This window comes from Lissotriton vulgaris, chromosome 6, assembly GCF_964263255.1.
Source record: "Lissotriton vulgaris chromosome 6, aLisVul1.2, whole genome shotgun sequence".
NCBI lineage: Eukaryota > Metazoa > Chordata > Amphibia > Caudata > Salamandridae > Lissotriton > Lissotriton vulgaris.
This window is the reverse complement of record NC_141694.1, coordinates 950,140,046-950,152,063: the sequence shown is the minus strand read 5'-3', so window position 1 is coordinate 950,152,063 and position 12,018 is coordinate 950,140,046. Positions and strand designations below refer to the sequence as shown.

At 39.5% G+C, this 12,018-nt stretch overlaps 1 protein-coding gene and 1 pseudogene across 3 annotated transcripts in view; both read right to left on the bottom strand.

The window, feature by feature from the left end:
* NCOA7 (nuclear receptor coactivator 7) overlaps nucleotides 1–12,018 on the bottom strand; it is a 1,085,323-nt gene that overhangs the window by 992,130 nt on the left and 81,175 nt on the right. The gene's annotated exons all lie outside the window — the stretch shown is intronic.
* LOC147708242 (E3 SUMO-protein ligase KIAA1586-like) lies at nucleotides 9,386–11,667 on the bottom strand (annotated as a pseudogene).

The following is a 12,018-nucleotide window of genomic DNA, read 5'->3' as shown; positions in this document are numbered from 1 at the left end:
AATTTCAAACACCCCCAACACGTTGCGACGGTCTTACTTAGAGCTGCTGCTTTAACACAGCTTGAGACCGATGTAACCGCACGCCCTTTGGGCTACTTTTATAATCACCTTAATAAGTTACCTCCCGCCAATTGCAGAGATAGGGTCTTCACCCCTAACTTTGTACCCAATGGTGATAGATTTTTGCTACCTACCCCTAACCATGTATTCAATGGTGGCAGATCTATCCTGCCCATATTAAACCCTGTCCCGAATGGTGATAGTTTTTCCCCACCTACCCCTAATTTCGTACCCAACAGTGATAGTTTTTTCCCATCTATCCATGGGATGGTTTACCAAGTCCCGGTCCAGAACAGGTACCAGTCCCTGAGTTTCTTGGACCAGAACGATTGACATCAGATGGGTCCTGGGACCTGGAGGGACGTTACCTTGAGCACCAAATCAAATAATCAAAGTGAGGAGAGAGTAGCTATTAAGAGCCCATCTACTGCCACCATGGGTAACTTGAGTAGCGGGACTGCAGTTCACTGTGTGAATGAGATTGTTGAAGAACCGGTGAATGTTGCAGGTAGGCATATAGATGGGCCTGTGGCTGACTGAAGTGTCAGGGGTAATAGTACTAACAATGTCCATGGTATTGCCAACAATCATCATACTGTGGGGATTTCTATTGCCAGCTGGAATATTGCCGGATGGGCATCTAAAGTACATAAAATGGAGTGGGAGGGCATTGTTAGGTCTTATGACATCTTATGCTTACAAGAGACGTGGTGTGTTGAAAAACCTAGCCTTGAAGGGTATACATGCTATAGCCTAGAAGCCTCTGAAACTAGGCATGGCAGGGCAAAGGGAGGACTACTTTTCCTTATTTCAGTAGACTTAAAGTTGACTATCGTTAAACATTTGTTAGTTGAACCACACTCGCAAATTCTTTGGGTACGTATACTGGATGGCACTGATGTGCTTTTAATAAATTTTTATAACAATATTTTTAATAAATCCCGGCACAAAGTGATAGATGAGTTATCCTGTGCCCTCATGAAGCTGGTAAGCGAAGCAAAATGCACTTTTACTTACATTTGGCTGGGGGATTTTAATTTAACAGTTTGTAGTTTATCCTCTTCCAGGGTTTGTGGGATCCTAACTAATAGCGGGGAGAGTATGTCGCATTTCCCTCATAATGCCTACGGAGAGTCAATCAATAGTGTCATGGCTTTGTATGATCTAGAGCTATTGAGTACTGTACAGGAGGGTAGTGAGTGTTCCATCCCCACCTTTACTGGACGGAATGCGGGCTCCACTATCGACCACATCATGGTTTCATCTAGTTTGGTACCTCACTGCTTAATTAAAGTAAGGGATACATCCTCTTTGAGTGACCACAATTGTGTTACCATGCATATTACTACGTGGAAGTGTAGAACTGAACTGCCCACTAGAGTGCTGGCCAACATAGAGCCACATAGGACGAACGGGACTAGGCTGAGATGGAAAGGGGAAAACTCAGCTACAGTGGAACCCATAATCATAAATAAATGCCTGACGGACATTGACATTATTTTGTCTCCAGGTTGCCCGTCTGTTCATGTTATGACTCATTTTCTTAACATTAATAATGTCATTAACAACATCTTCACGGGGAATAAATCGGGTAGAGGAGGGAAAGGGATTGGATGGTTTGACCATGCCTGTACGTCCCTTCTCTCGCAACTTAAACATGCTCTAGCCCACACCCCTAGGGATAAGGATAGAGTCAGACTTCTGAGAATTGATTACAAAAAGGCGCTATCCAAAAGAAAGAAGGAGTTACGGCAGGAAGCCTGGGATCACCTTAGCCAGGCAGCAGAAACTGCCGATAGTCGCCTGTTTTGGTCCACTGTTAACTCCCCTTTCCTTCAAGACGACAAAATCCCCCATCTTTCCTCTAATGTGGGCAGTGAGGACTGGGTGAACCATTTCTCCGCGATCTCTCAAGATAACACTCTGACGTCCAATGAGCATATGCCATGGCCCGTGGTGCCTCTAGATATTTCCCTGGGGGAGGTGGAGATTAGTATTAAAACTAGTAAGGAGGGGAAGGCTCAGGGGCCAGATGGAGTCCCGATAGATGTATACAGGGCTCAACCACAGCTTTGGGGACCAATACTTACCTTGGCACTCAATGCTGCGGTAACTACCATGATTCCACCAACCTGGGGTGACTCCATTATTGTCCCTATTTATAAAAAGGGGGACAAAGCATTAGCCTGTAACTACAGGCCGATTAGCCTGCTCGATTCATCAGTAAAAATCATGAGCAGAGTACTGCTTTCCAGACTAGAAGAGTGGGCGGATGAGAACGGGATCCTTGCCAACTCCCAATATGGATTCAGGAAGGAAAGAGGGACCCTAGATCAGTGCCTGAATCTAGAACTATTGATTGGCAAGTACACTAGAGCTAAGCCCGGTAATATTTATCTTTGCTTTGCTGACCTAAGCAGTGCTTTTGATTTAGTTAATCATTCAATTCTGTGGTCAGTTTTGCTAGATATGTGTGCCCCTAAAGAAATTATTTTTTTCCTTGCCAGACTATATAGCAAGTTACAAACATGTGTCCAGTATGGTGTTAGTGGGGAGTGCACTAGTAACTTTAATGTGAAACGGGGAATTAGGCAAGGGTGCGTCCTTGCGCCCCTGTTGTTTACCCTTTTTGTTAATGGGGTTGAAGCCGCCCTGAATACTGTCAAGGCTGATGCTCCACAGGTTGCCGGGGACAGTGTCCCAGTTCTGCTGTATGCAGACGCGCAGTGCTCCTGTCACGGACACCTGTTGGTCTGCAGCGTCTGATGGACAAGTTCACCGAATTTATTGGGAGCAGGAGACTGCTGATCAATAAGAATAAAACCCAAACAATGACCTGTGGAACAAATGCGGGTAAAAACCATTCCTTTTTTATAGATGGGGATAAACTACAGCATGTGAATAGTTTCTGCTACCTGGGGGTAACTTTCACTAGTGATGGCAGCTGGGGGCAAGAACTAACGAATGTTCGAACTAAAATGAGCAAAAGTTCTCATGGCATTTTTAAATGTGCGTCTAAGCTGGGGGATAGGCGAATCAAGGATATGATGGAAATCTACAAGGCACGTAGTGTATCCATTGCCCTTTATGGGGCGGGGCTCTGGGGTTACTGCAATATTGAACGTTTGCAGATAGAAGAAAATAACTTCCTTAAGAAATTATTGTACCTCCCTAAATCTGCCCCAACAGAGTTGATTCACAAAGAGGTTGGGGTCTCCTACCTGAGCAAACTTGCTTTACTTAGGCTTCTATTGCTTTACCGAGCCATTTGGCTCAAGGAAGAGACTGAGTTTAATCAACTTGTAATTAGGGACTGCCTTGGATTAGACAATTGTTTGCAGATACCATGGCTTAAATATGTTATAGGTTGTTACAAAAGTATCTTTGGTATTAATTTGTTGCTAGATCACTGTCTCCCCAGAGGTCTCGCCAAATAGGACATGAAAAACTCTTAAGTCTTACAGAGCCCATAAACGCTCAGCTGTGAGTAATTCTCTTGTTACTGTTAATGCTTATAATAAATATATTGTTACTGAGGGATTCCAGAATTACCTGAGCGTGGTAACTAGGCCTGCGCATAGATTTGTACTGACTAGACTAAGAGTTGGAACTGCTCATGTACTGGTGGCCTTCCCACATCCAAAAAAGCATCCGGTTGTCCCCTGCCCCTGTGATGGGCATTCGAAACAAAGCACAATGCACTTTATGGTCATTTGCACCCTGTTCAAGAATGTTAGGATATCCTTTTTAAAACCAATATTTCTCAAGTATGGTGTTTTTAGTGTGGAGGATGCAATGTGTTTGTTGTACAATTTGGAGTGCCCCGACATATGTTCTTATACTGCCAGTTTTATTTGTAAATCTATGACTTTTAGGAAAAGTATGATCTTTTAATCATTGCTTGTATTTTTATCCTGTTGCATGTTTGTTGTGCTTTTATGGTCATTATTCTTTATGAACCGAATAAAGCTTCATGAACTGAACTGACATCATGGAATGTGTGCACAGCCCATCCCTGTCATAGCATAGGTCAGCAGTTTTTTATAGATAAGATGATTGATGGAAAGGTGCCAGCGCTGACAATTTCTGCAGTCAAGTATGGTCTCTTGTGGCAAACAGCTGTGCATTAATGGATGGTCCCTGCTGCTCAACAACTCCAAGACCTCTTTTAACTGTATCAGAGCATCCTCGAGAGAAGGCAATGGAAGCAAAAGGACCTAAAATCAATACATTGTCTAACAGAAACTGACAAATAGGGTCTGCATCCAAGAGGGTCTGCATCCAAGAGCCTGAAAGAGAGTCAGGGACAGAGGCAACGCTTAATAATGAAATAGTATGGACCGTTTTTACTGTTTCCCTATTAAAACATGATTCTCAATAATTACTAAAAAGCATGAAAAATGCCTTACAAGAAATGGAAACTCACGTTGATAAGTTGCACAACATAGTAATTTGTGAAAATGTAATATCCTGTGGTCATTATTTTGTTAGAAGACATGAAAATTACAGAAAAAACATTGTAATGTTGTCACTTGGACTATGTATGACAACAGTCTATTTCCTAGCCAGCTATCTCCTAATCGGCCACAACGTTAATTATTTTGATGTAAAAATCAATTGCACAAACTGGGAATACTCGTGTTGCTACACAAGTTATCATTTTTATGTATTGTATATATTAGATAAGGTATCCCTCCTTTACGTTTTGAGGGCACTGCAATTCACAGAAAACTTATACTAGCAGATTGAGGGATGAAGTCAACAGGCTCCGTGTCTTTAAGCAGTCACAAAATTCCATGGCAACTAATAATTTACAGCACATAGGTAGGTAAATCCACATAATGCGGTTGTTGCCTCCTCTCACAGAATTTCCTGGTTTTCCTGGTAAGATAAGAATAGGATATCTAGTTCAGTCTTTTCAATTACAGTTGTTGTAAGACTACGAATCCCAGAATGTTACACAAGCATTTACAATACAATAGGTCTTGCATTTACAAGAGTGTGAGCTATTGGCATTGTAAATGCCAACCGTTTAAACTCTCGCAAATGTGAGAATTAAGGCATTGCATATATTTTTTTTGTTAAAGCCCCCCATGCCGCACTTTCACATGCAGGAAGGCAGCGCCTATAACTGCAGCTCCTCCTTTATTAGCTTTAGTTATCTTAAATGTAGACTTCTATTCTAAGAGCGTGGATGAACATGTGCAGGATACCTCCACATACATGAAACTTGGCTTAAACCTGACTGATTAATTTTTAAAGGCCTTGGTAACCATCTTAGACTAGGGAGTCAACGTAGGAACCATAACGGAAGCTGATAAAAGATATCTCATTCAAGATTTTGCTTCTGTTCCATATATATACATGCTGCCGCAGATCCACAAAAATGTAGAAAGTCCACCATTTCGTCCAATTGTGTCTACTCCATTAGCCCGTCGAGCAATACCTGGATCAACATTTGCAACCAATTCTTCAAAGGATGTCAACTTACCTCAGAGACACCACCGATTTCCTATACAAAATCAATTCCTTACAGTTTGATGAACATATCATTCCAATCCTATGTACCATTGATGTACGTTCATTGTACAACTCCATTCCACATAATAAAGGTATACAGCAGTGGATTCATTTTTGTTGGAGTATAACATGAATGAAGATTTGAAAGTTTTTTAGTTCGAGATGTTGCACTTTACCCTTTACCATTGTCATTTCACATGGAATGGAGAGTAGTACCTACAACTATCTGGAACATCAATGGGAAATTGTGCAGCTCCTTGTTCCGCAAATTTGTTTATGCATAGATTCAAAATCAATCACATTTTTTAAAACAATGAATGGGCCCAAAATGTAATCACCTTTTGGAGATATATCAATTATATATTTTTGATATGGAAAGGCCAAGAGTCTCAACTTGTTACTGCCATTCAAGACTTAAATACTATTGATGATCATATCAGCTTCACCCACACTATAAGCAGTGAACATCCAACATTTCTGGATGTATCCATCACTATACTTACCAAGCCCTCTGATCGAAATAACCTGCTACATTACCAGAGATGTCATCAGAAAAGTCTCAAACAACATTTACCATATTCACAGCTACTAAGAGTGAAAAGAATCTCATCCAGTGAAGACAATTACAATATTAATTGCTCCAATAATGTAGCGAAAATTAAACAAAGAGGGTATCCGAGAAACATTGATGAAAACGCAATGGAAAGAGCCAAAACGAAAGATAGGAATCAACAGTTAACTGTTCAAAAGTCAGCAAAAAAATCAGAATAATGGCATCTGTTTCCTAATTTTCAACCCAAAGTTACTGTATCAGAAAAATGATAATGAAACATTGGCCTATGTTACAAACTGAGGTTGACTTCAGAGGAATTTTCCAACATCCTCCACTGTTTGCTTACCAAAGGTCAAAAAACATCAGGGAATGTTTAAGAAAACCGACTACTATAATGCCATCAATAAATAAGGCACCTTGTTTAAATTGTGAACACTGCAATAACATCATTAACGGTAATACCCTTACACACCCAACTCAAGGTATATCAATTAAAATTTACATGACAGTGACGTTGTGACACCAAAAACGTAGTGTATATGTTAAAATGCCCATGCGGCTTGGTTTATGTGGGGAAAACCGAGCGTAAGGTAAAAGTACAAATGACAGAACATAAAAGTAACATTTGTATCCACTATGAAAAATCATCGGTCTTAGTACATGTTTCAGAACATAAACACAATGTCAGCCAACTACGATTTCCGGTTCTTGAGTCTGTGCCAAATCAGGAAGGAAAAAAAACAAACAAATGGTTGCTTCAACGTGAAGCATTTTGGATTAACAAACTTGACTCTTGTAACCCGAAGGAGTTAAATGAAAGATCGGAATTAAGCTGATACTTATAACATGTGTCTCCTGTGTATTACGTCCCCTTTTCCTGACTTGTTTCTTAGAAATAGTTTGCCTTCTTAAGATGGCCGACATGGTCGTCTAAAAAAGCGAGTTTTTAAAAATGTTGTACATTTTGTTTTCTGACCACCAGGTGTACTCTAGGTTACCATGTGGTAATATATTATTTTTTTATGTTTTTATTATGCAATATTGGTCTACTTATGTGCCTGTATGAATGATATACGAATACACTGCATTCACATCTCAAATGACATCACTGATGACATCACTGATGACATCATCCAGTGAAGGTGGTTTGGTTCGATATTTAAATAAGTATTATATATATAGCAATCTGCATTGAAGAATGAGTGGATGTATAAGTGTCTGGATGGAGGTTTTAGTAGCACTGTGATTGACTGTCTAAGTGACTAATTTAAAGTGTCTCACTAAATATATGGGATAGTGATTAAACTGTGTGAATATCTGTTTCACTGTATCTCTTGTTTTGTAAACTACTACATAAGTTGGTTACTAGCTATGTGAAAGCCTATATTAGTTATTAATTAGTTAAGTGAGTATTTGTATGGGAGAGTGAATGTGTGTGTGGTTGCGTGGGAGGTGTGCGATTGTCCAAAGATGTGTAAATAGTAGATTTAGTAGGTATATGAGGTTAACATGCACGTGGAAACACTTGTTTGGGTGAGTGAATCTCTGTATGGGTTTGGTAATGAGTAAATATATTTCTCAATGATACATGTCCAACAAAGTAGAAATATGAAAGGCAGTGTATGTGACAGTTCTTGTTTATAAATAAGTATACATAAAAGTCAGTGATTGTATGAGTGACTGTATCAAAAACTATACTTGTCATAGTGATTTTATAACACACTAAGTATGAGTTACATAAAGTGGTGTTTGTATAAGTGTGTAGCTTAGTAAATGTAAGTATGATCAATTGTTTGCAGACATGAGTAAGATGACTGCATAAGTGAATAGCATGTGTGATGGTGTGCAGTGCTTAATTTGTAAAATATGAAGTGCAGGTGCTGAAATATTTTTCGGAGACCACACCCACTTTTTCAAGCCCCGCCCACTCTCGACACTGGCTCCACCAACCTTATTAGCCCCACCCACATCTTCAAGTGCCACTGCTAAAAGTCAAATATAATACCTGATCTGAATTTCAGAAAGGGAGCCTTCGTAAGGTTTTGATAGGAGGTTCCCCGTGGCGTGAACCATTTTGAAAAAGATGAAAGCAAATGTGCATTTAAATCACAAGTTTGGAATAAATTAGCTAAAACCACTAATGCATTGAAATGGACAATTTCAGTGCTCTGTGTGCTGATTTGGGGAAGGACAATAAACTGGGGTAGGGCATGCCATTTTTAACAGAGTCTGTGATTTCAAAGGTACAACTTGACATAGCTTAAGTTATGTGACAAAATAAAACCCAATGTTGTGAAAACACTAGTCCAAACAGATAAACTGAATAAAATCATGCAATACACTTGAATGAGTCAGTCAGCCACTGTCACTTCCAGTGGCATGGGGTTAATCAGTATAGTGTAATATTCAGTTAAAGCGACTGCTTTAGAGAAACAAAAACAAAAAAGGATGATTACCAATTGGGCTTGTACTATCACTTCTCTCTGGAGCTATATGTGCATTTATTAGACATTAAGAATAGTAAAAAAGAAAAACATGAAACTATGTAGTTCTGTATGACACAGGCAACACAGATTAGAAAAGAGGCATATGTTCAAAATATGACTTTTTAATTAAAGATTTTAACTTAAGATAAAGCAAAGAAAACTGTGATCTCGACCAAAATGTGGTTCGCGCTATATAACATTTTATAAATAAATACTAAGGCCAAAGGAATAGGTAGGGGGCTGGGCAGTTTCAATTTGACCGTATCTTGAATAAGTCATACCTATTAGTGCAAAATAACCAGGCATAGTGCCATACAAAATGTAATTATATAAAGACAAACTAACAAAAAATAAAATATATAAATACAAATAGATACATGTCGTAAAATGAAAATCAAAAAAGCAATTAAACTGTTATAAAAACAAAATAAATAAAATATATTAAATAGAACAATAAATATAACATCCAAACTAAGAAGACACATAAATATAACAAAATATTAAATAAATTGACACTGTAAACAAAGGGGTATAAATGCAAATAAATAACCTATATAAACTAGAACAACTAAATATCCTAACACAGTAAAGCCTAACTTTTCCAAAACATTGCAATGACACACATTTTCTCAGTTGGAATGGGCTACATCTATTTTTCTAGAAAACCCCAGAAACAGTCTAAATTGCTTGTGCATTCCATGTCCTCCTCTTTCCTTGATTTACTCCTAGTGTCATCAGCTGATCCTCGTCCTTTTGCAAGCCAGGACTAAACATAGGTTAATGGGTTGAATCTCCTAAATGGTGGACAAACAAGATTTAAAAACATTAAAGAAGATATTGTTTGAGTCACCAATGATGCTCTTGTGGTTGTGCATATCAGATTCATTTGAGAAAATCCCCGCTCACATTCTGCAGTACTGATAGCAGTAGTGTGTATGGCCATCAAAAGTTCCTTGAACTGCCTTTTAATTTCTTTGCCTCCAGATTCCTTGTACTCTCTGTAAGCACGTATGGTTTCTCGGCTGGCAATGTTGAATCTTTTACACAGAGACTCAATATCACTTTCACCATAAAGAACAGGTAGCTCATCAGGCCAGTACTGTTTGTATAAAACTTTCACTTCGCTAATGAGTGTATCATACTCAGCCTTTTTGTCAGCAGAATTCGTTCCTCCTGTAGACAACAAACAATGTCTTAGATTTTCTGCAAGGCTACGAAAAAACTGACCCTGTTCAATGATTTTGTCCGTGGTCTTTCCTTTGTGCAGCACCACACCTTGGAATATATTTTCTTCCATGGCCTTTTTACATAGTGAGAAATGGTTCCCTTGCCTGTCTACCATTGCCTCAAACACAGCTATTTGCCGACAAATAGCCCGGTGAGAATCAATGATTGTAGAATCACGTTTCTGTAACTCAAGTGATAACTCGGATAACTCCTGAAGAGCATCATACATGAGGCCAAGATTAGCAACAAACTGTATAGATGATAACCGCCTTCCTAGGCCTGTGTACATATTTCGTGTTGAACTGTCACGGGAACCATCATCAGCTGCACTATTAAAGTGCGTGTAGAGAGCAGGATAAGCATTCCAAATAGCCTCCACTGTTCTGAAGCTTGATGCAACCCAGCGAGTATCTAACACTCTACCTATTCTGCAGAGCTGAACGTCAAGAGCTTCAGCACATTCCTTAAGCTCCAAACGGTTTTTAACAGAGGTGGAAAATAGAGAATAGAGCTTATCGAGTAGGTTTTTGAAAGTATTTGTAGCACCAATATCTTTCATGACATCATGAACGGCAAGTTCCAGGCGATGTGCTGAGCAGTGCCAGGCTACAATATTGGAAGAGATTTTTTCTTGCAACCTCTTTACAACACCACTGTGGCGGCCAAACATCACTGAAGCTCCATCACAGGCAACTGAAACCATGCATTTGGAGAGAAAGTCCTCACTTATATTAATTGGATCTTTTTTTAGTGCAGACAGTAAACTGTTTACTATGCCATCAGCTGACAAATCACTCAGCTCAATGAGGTCAACAAACATATTAGCTGGGGAGTCCATGCCAGGTAGCTGCATTCGCATGTACACAATTAAAGAACTTTTCCTATTTAACGCAGTGGCTTCATCTAGTAAAAGACTTACTTTGGGGGAAAGCTCAATAATTTTGGCAAATATCTTCCTCTTCATTTCTAAGGATATGTGGCGTTGTATGTTTGAACAAGCTACATTGGAGTGCAAAATTCGACCCATATCTAGTCCATTTAACTGGTGGCAGTCTATCTCCATTTCAAAACCATACGCTGGCCTGTTTCGCTTTGCTTCCTTAAAGCTACACGGAATATTCTGGCTGTTGCTGACATTTGTACAGATTGTGCTTTTGCAGTTACTTGCAATAAAGTATCTCTCTTAGCGTTTTCTAAGATTTTTAATGTTGCAACATGAGCCTTGCTTAGTGCATGTTCTCCAATCTTTTTCATCAATGACTTCTGCTGCTGTTCTATATTGGTGCCATATGCCTTCACAGTAGACTCTGTCCATTCTTTGGACAATTTCATTCCCCTGGATTTCTCAGCACCAAGATCACGGATTTGGCGACACACAGAACAGCCAAGGTTAGGGCCTTTAACAATTAACCACGGATGCTTGCGTTGGAAATATATTTTTTGGTCATGTTTCCAACCTTTAGGAAGAATGCCTTTCCTTAAAACTCTGTCTGAATGTGATTTCAGTGATAATATGTCAGACTGTTCGCTAGTGCTTGGAGTTTCCTCCATCTCTACAGCAATCTCCACGGCATGATGCGGCTCATCTGTAAGAGGAAGATCTTGTGTCTTTTCTTCTGTAGGGGTGATGATAACGCTGCTGCTAGTAGTGGTGTCACTCTCATCATCTAGTGCCTTCTCTCGCACTTCATCTTCCTTGTTCCCTTCTTCCACTGTAAGTGTATGGTCTTTTCTAGCAAGTTTGCTAGCAGGCTCCTCATCAATCTTGGGCTTAAATTTTGTCAAGTAGTTTGAAATCTTCTTCTGTCCACTCTGAGACATTCTAAGGATGCAAAGTGAAAGAAAACATGCTAGACATGTGCGAAGTGTGATGTCAATTCATCAAAGTAACATGCACCAATAATATTTATTTGCAGGTTGCACCAAAGACATTTCTGCATCTGCACATATTTAACATCCATGTGGAGTAGCTACCAGATATCGCTAGTTGTTATTTGTTAATGATGTGTGTAGGCCATAGGCTACCTCTTTGAAACAGCTGTAAAGATTCAAGATGGCTCGACTTAGGTCTCTGAAGCAAAGTAAATCCTGTGAGGAAGACAGGTTGTATAGGGACCCTACTCCTGCTGTCACATTTGCTATGGTACCTCTAGGGCTTGGCACTCTAACTTC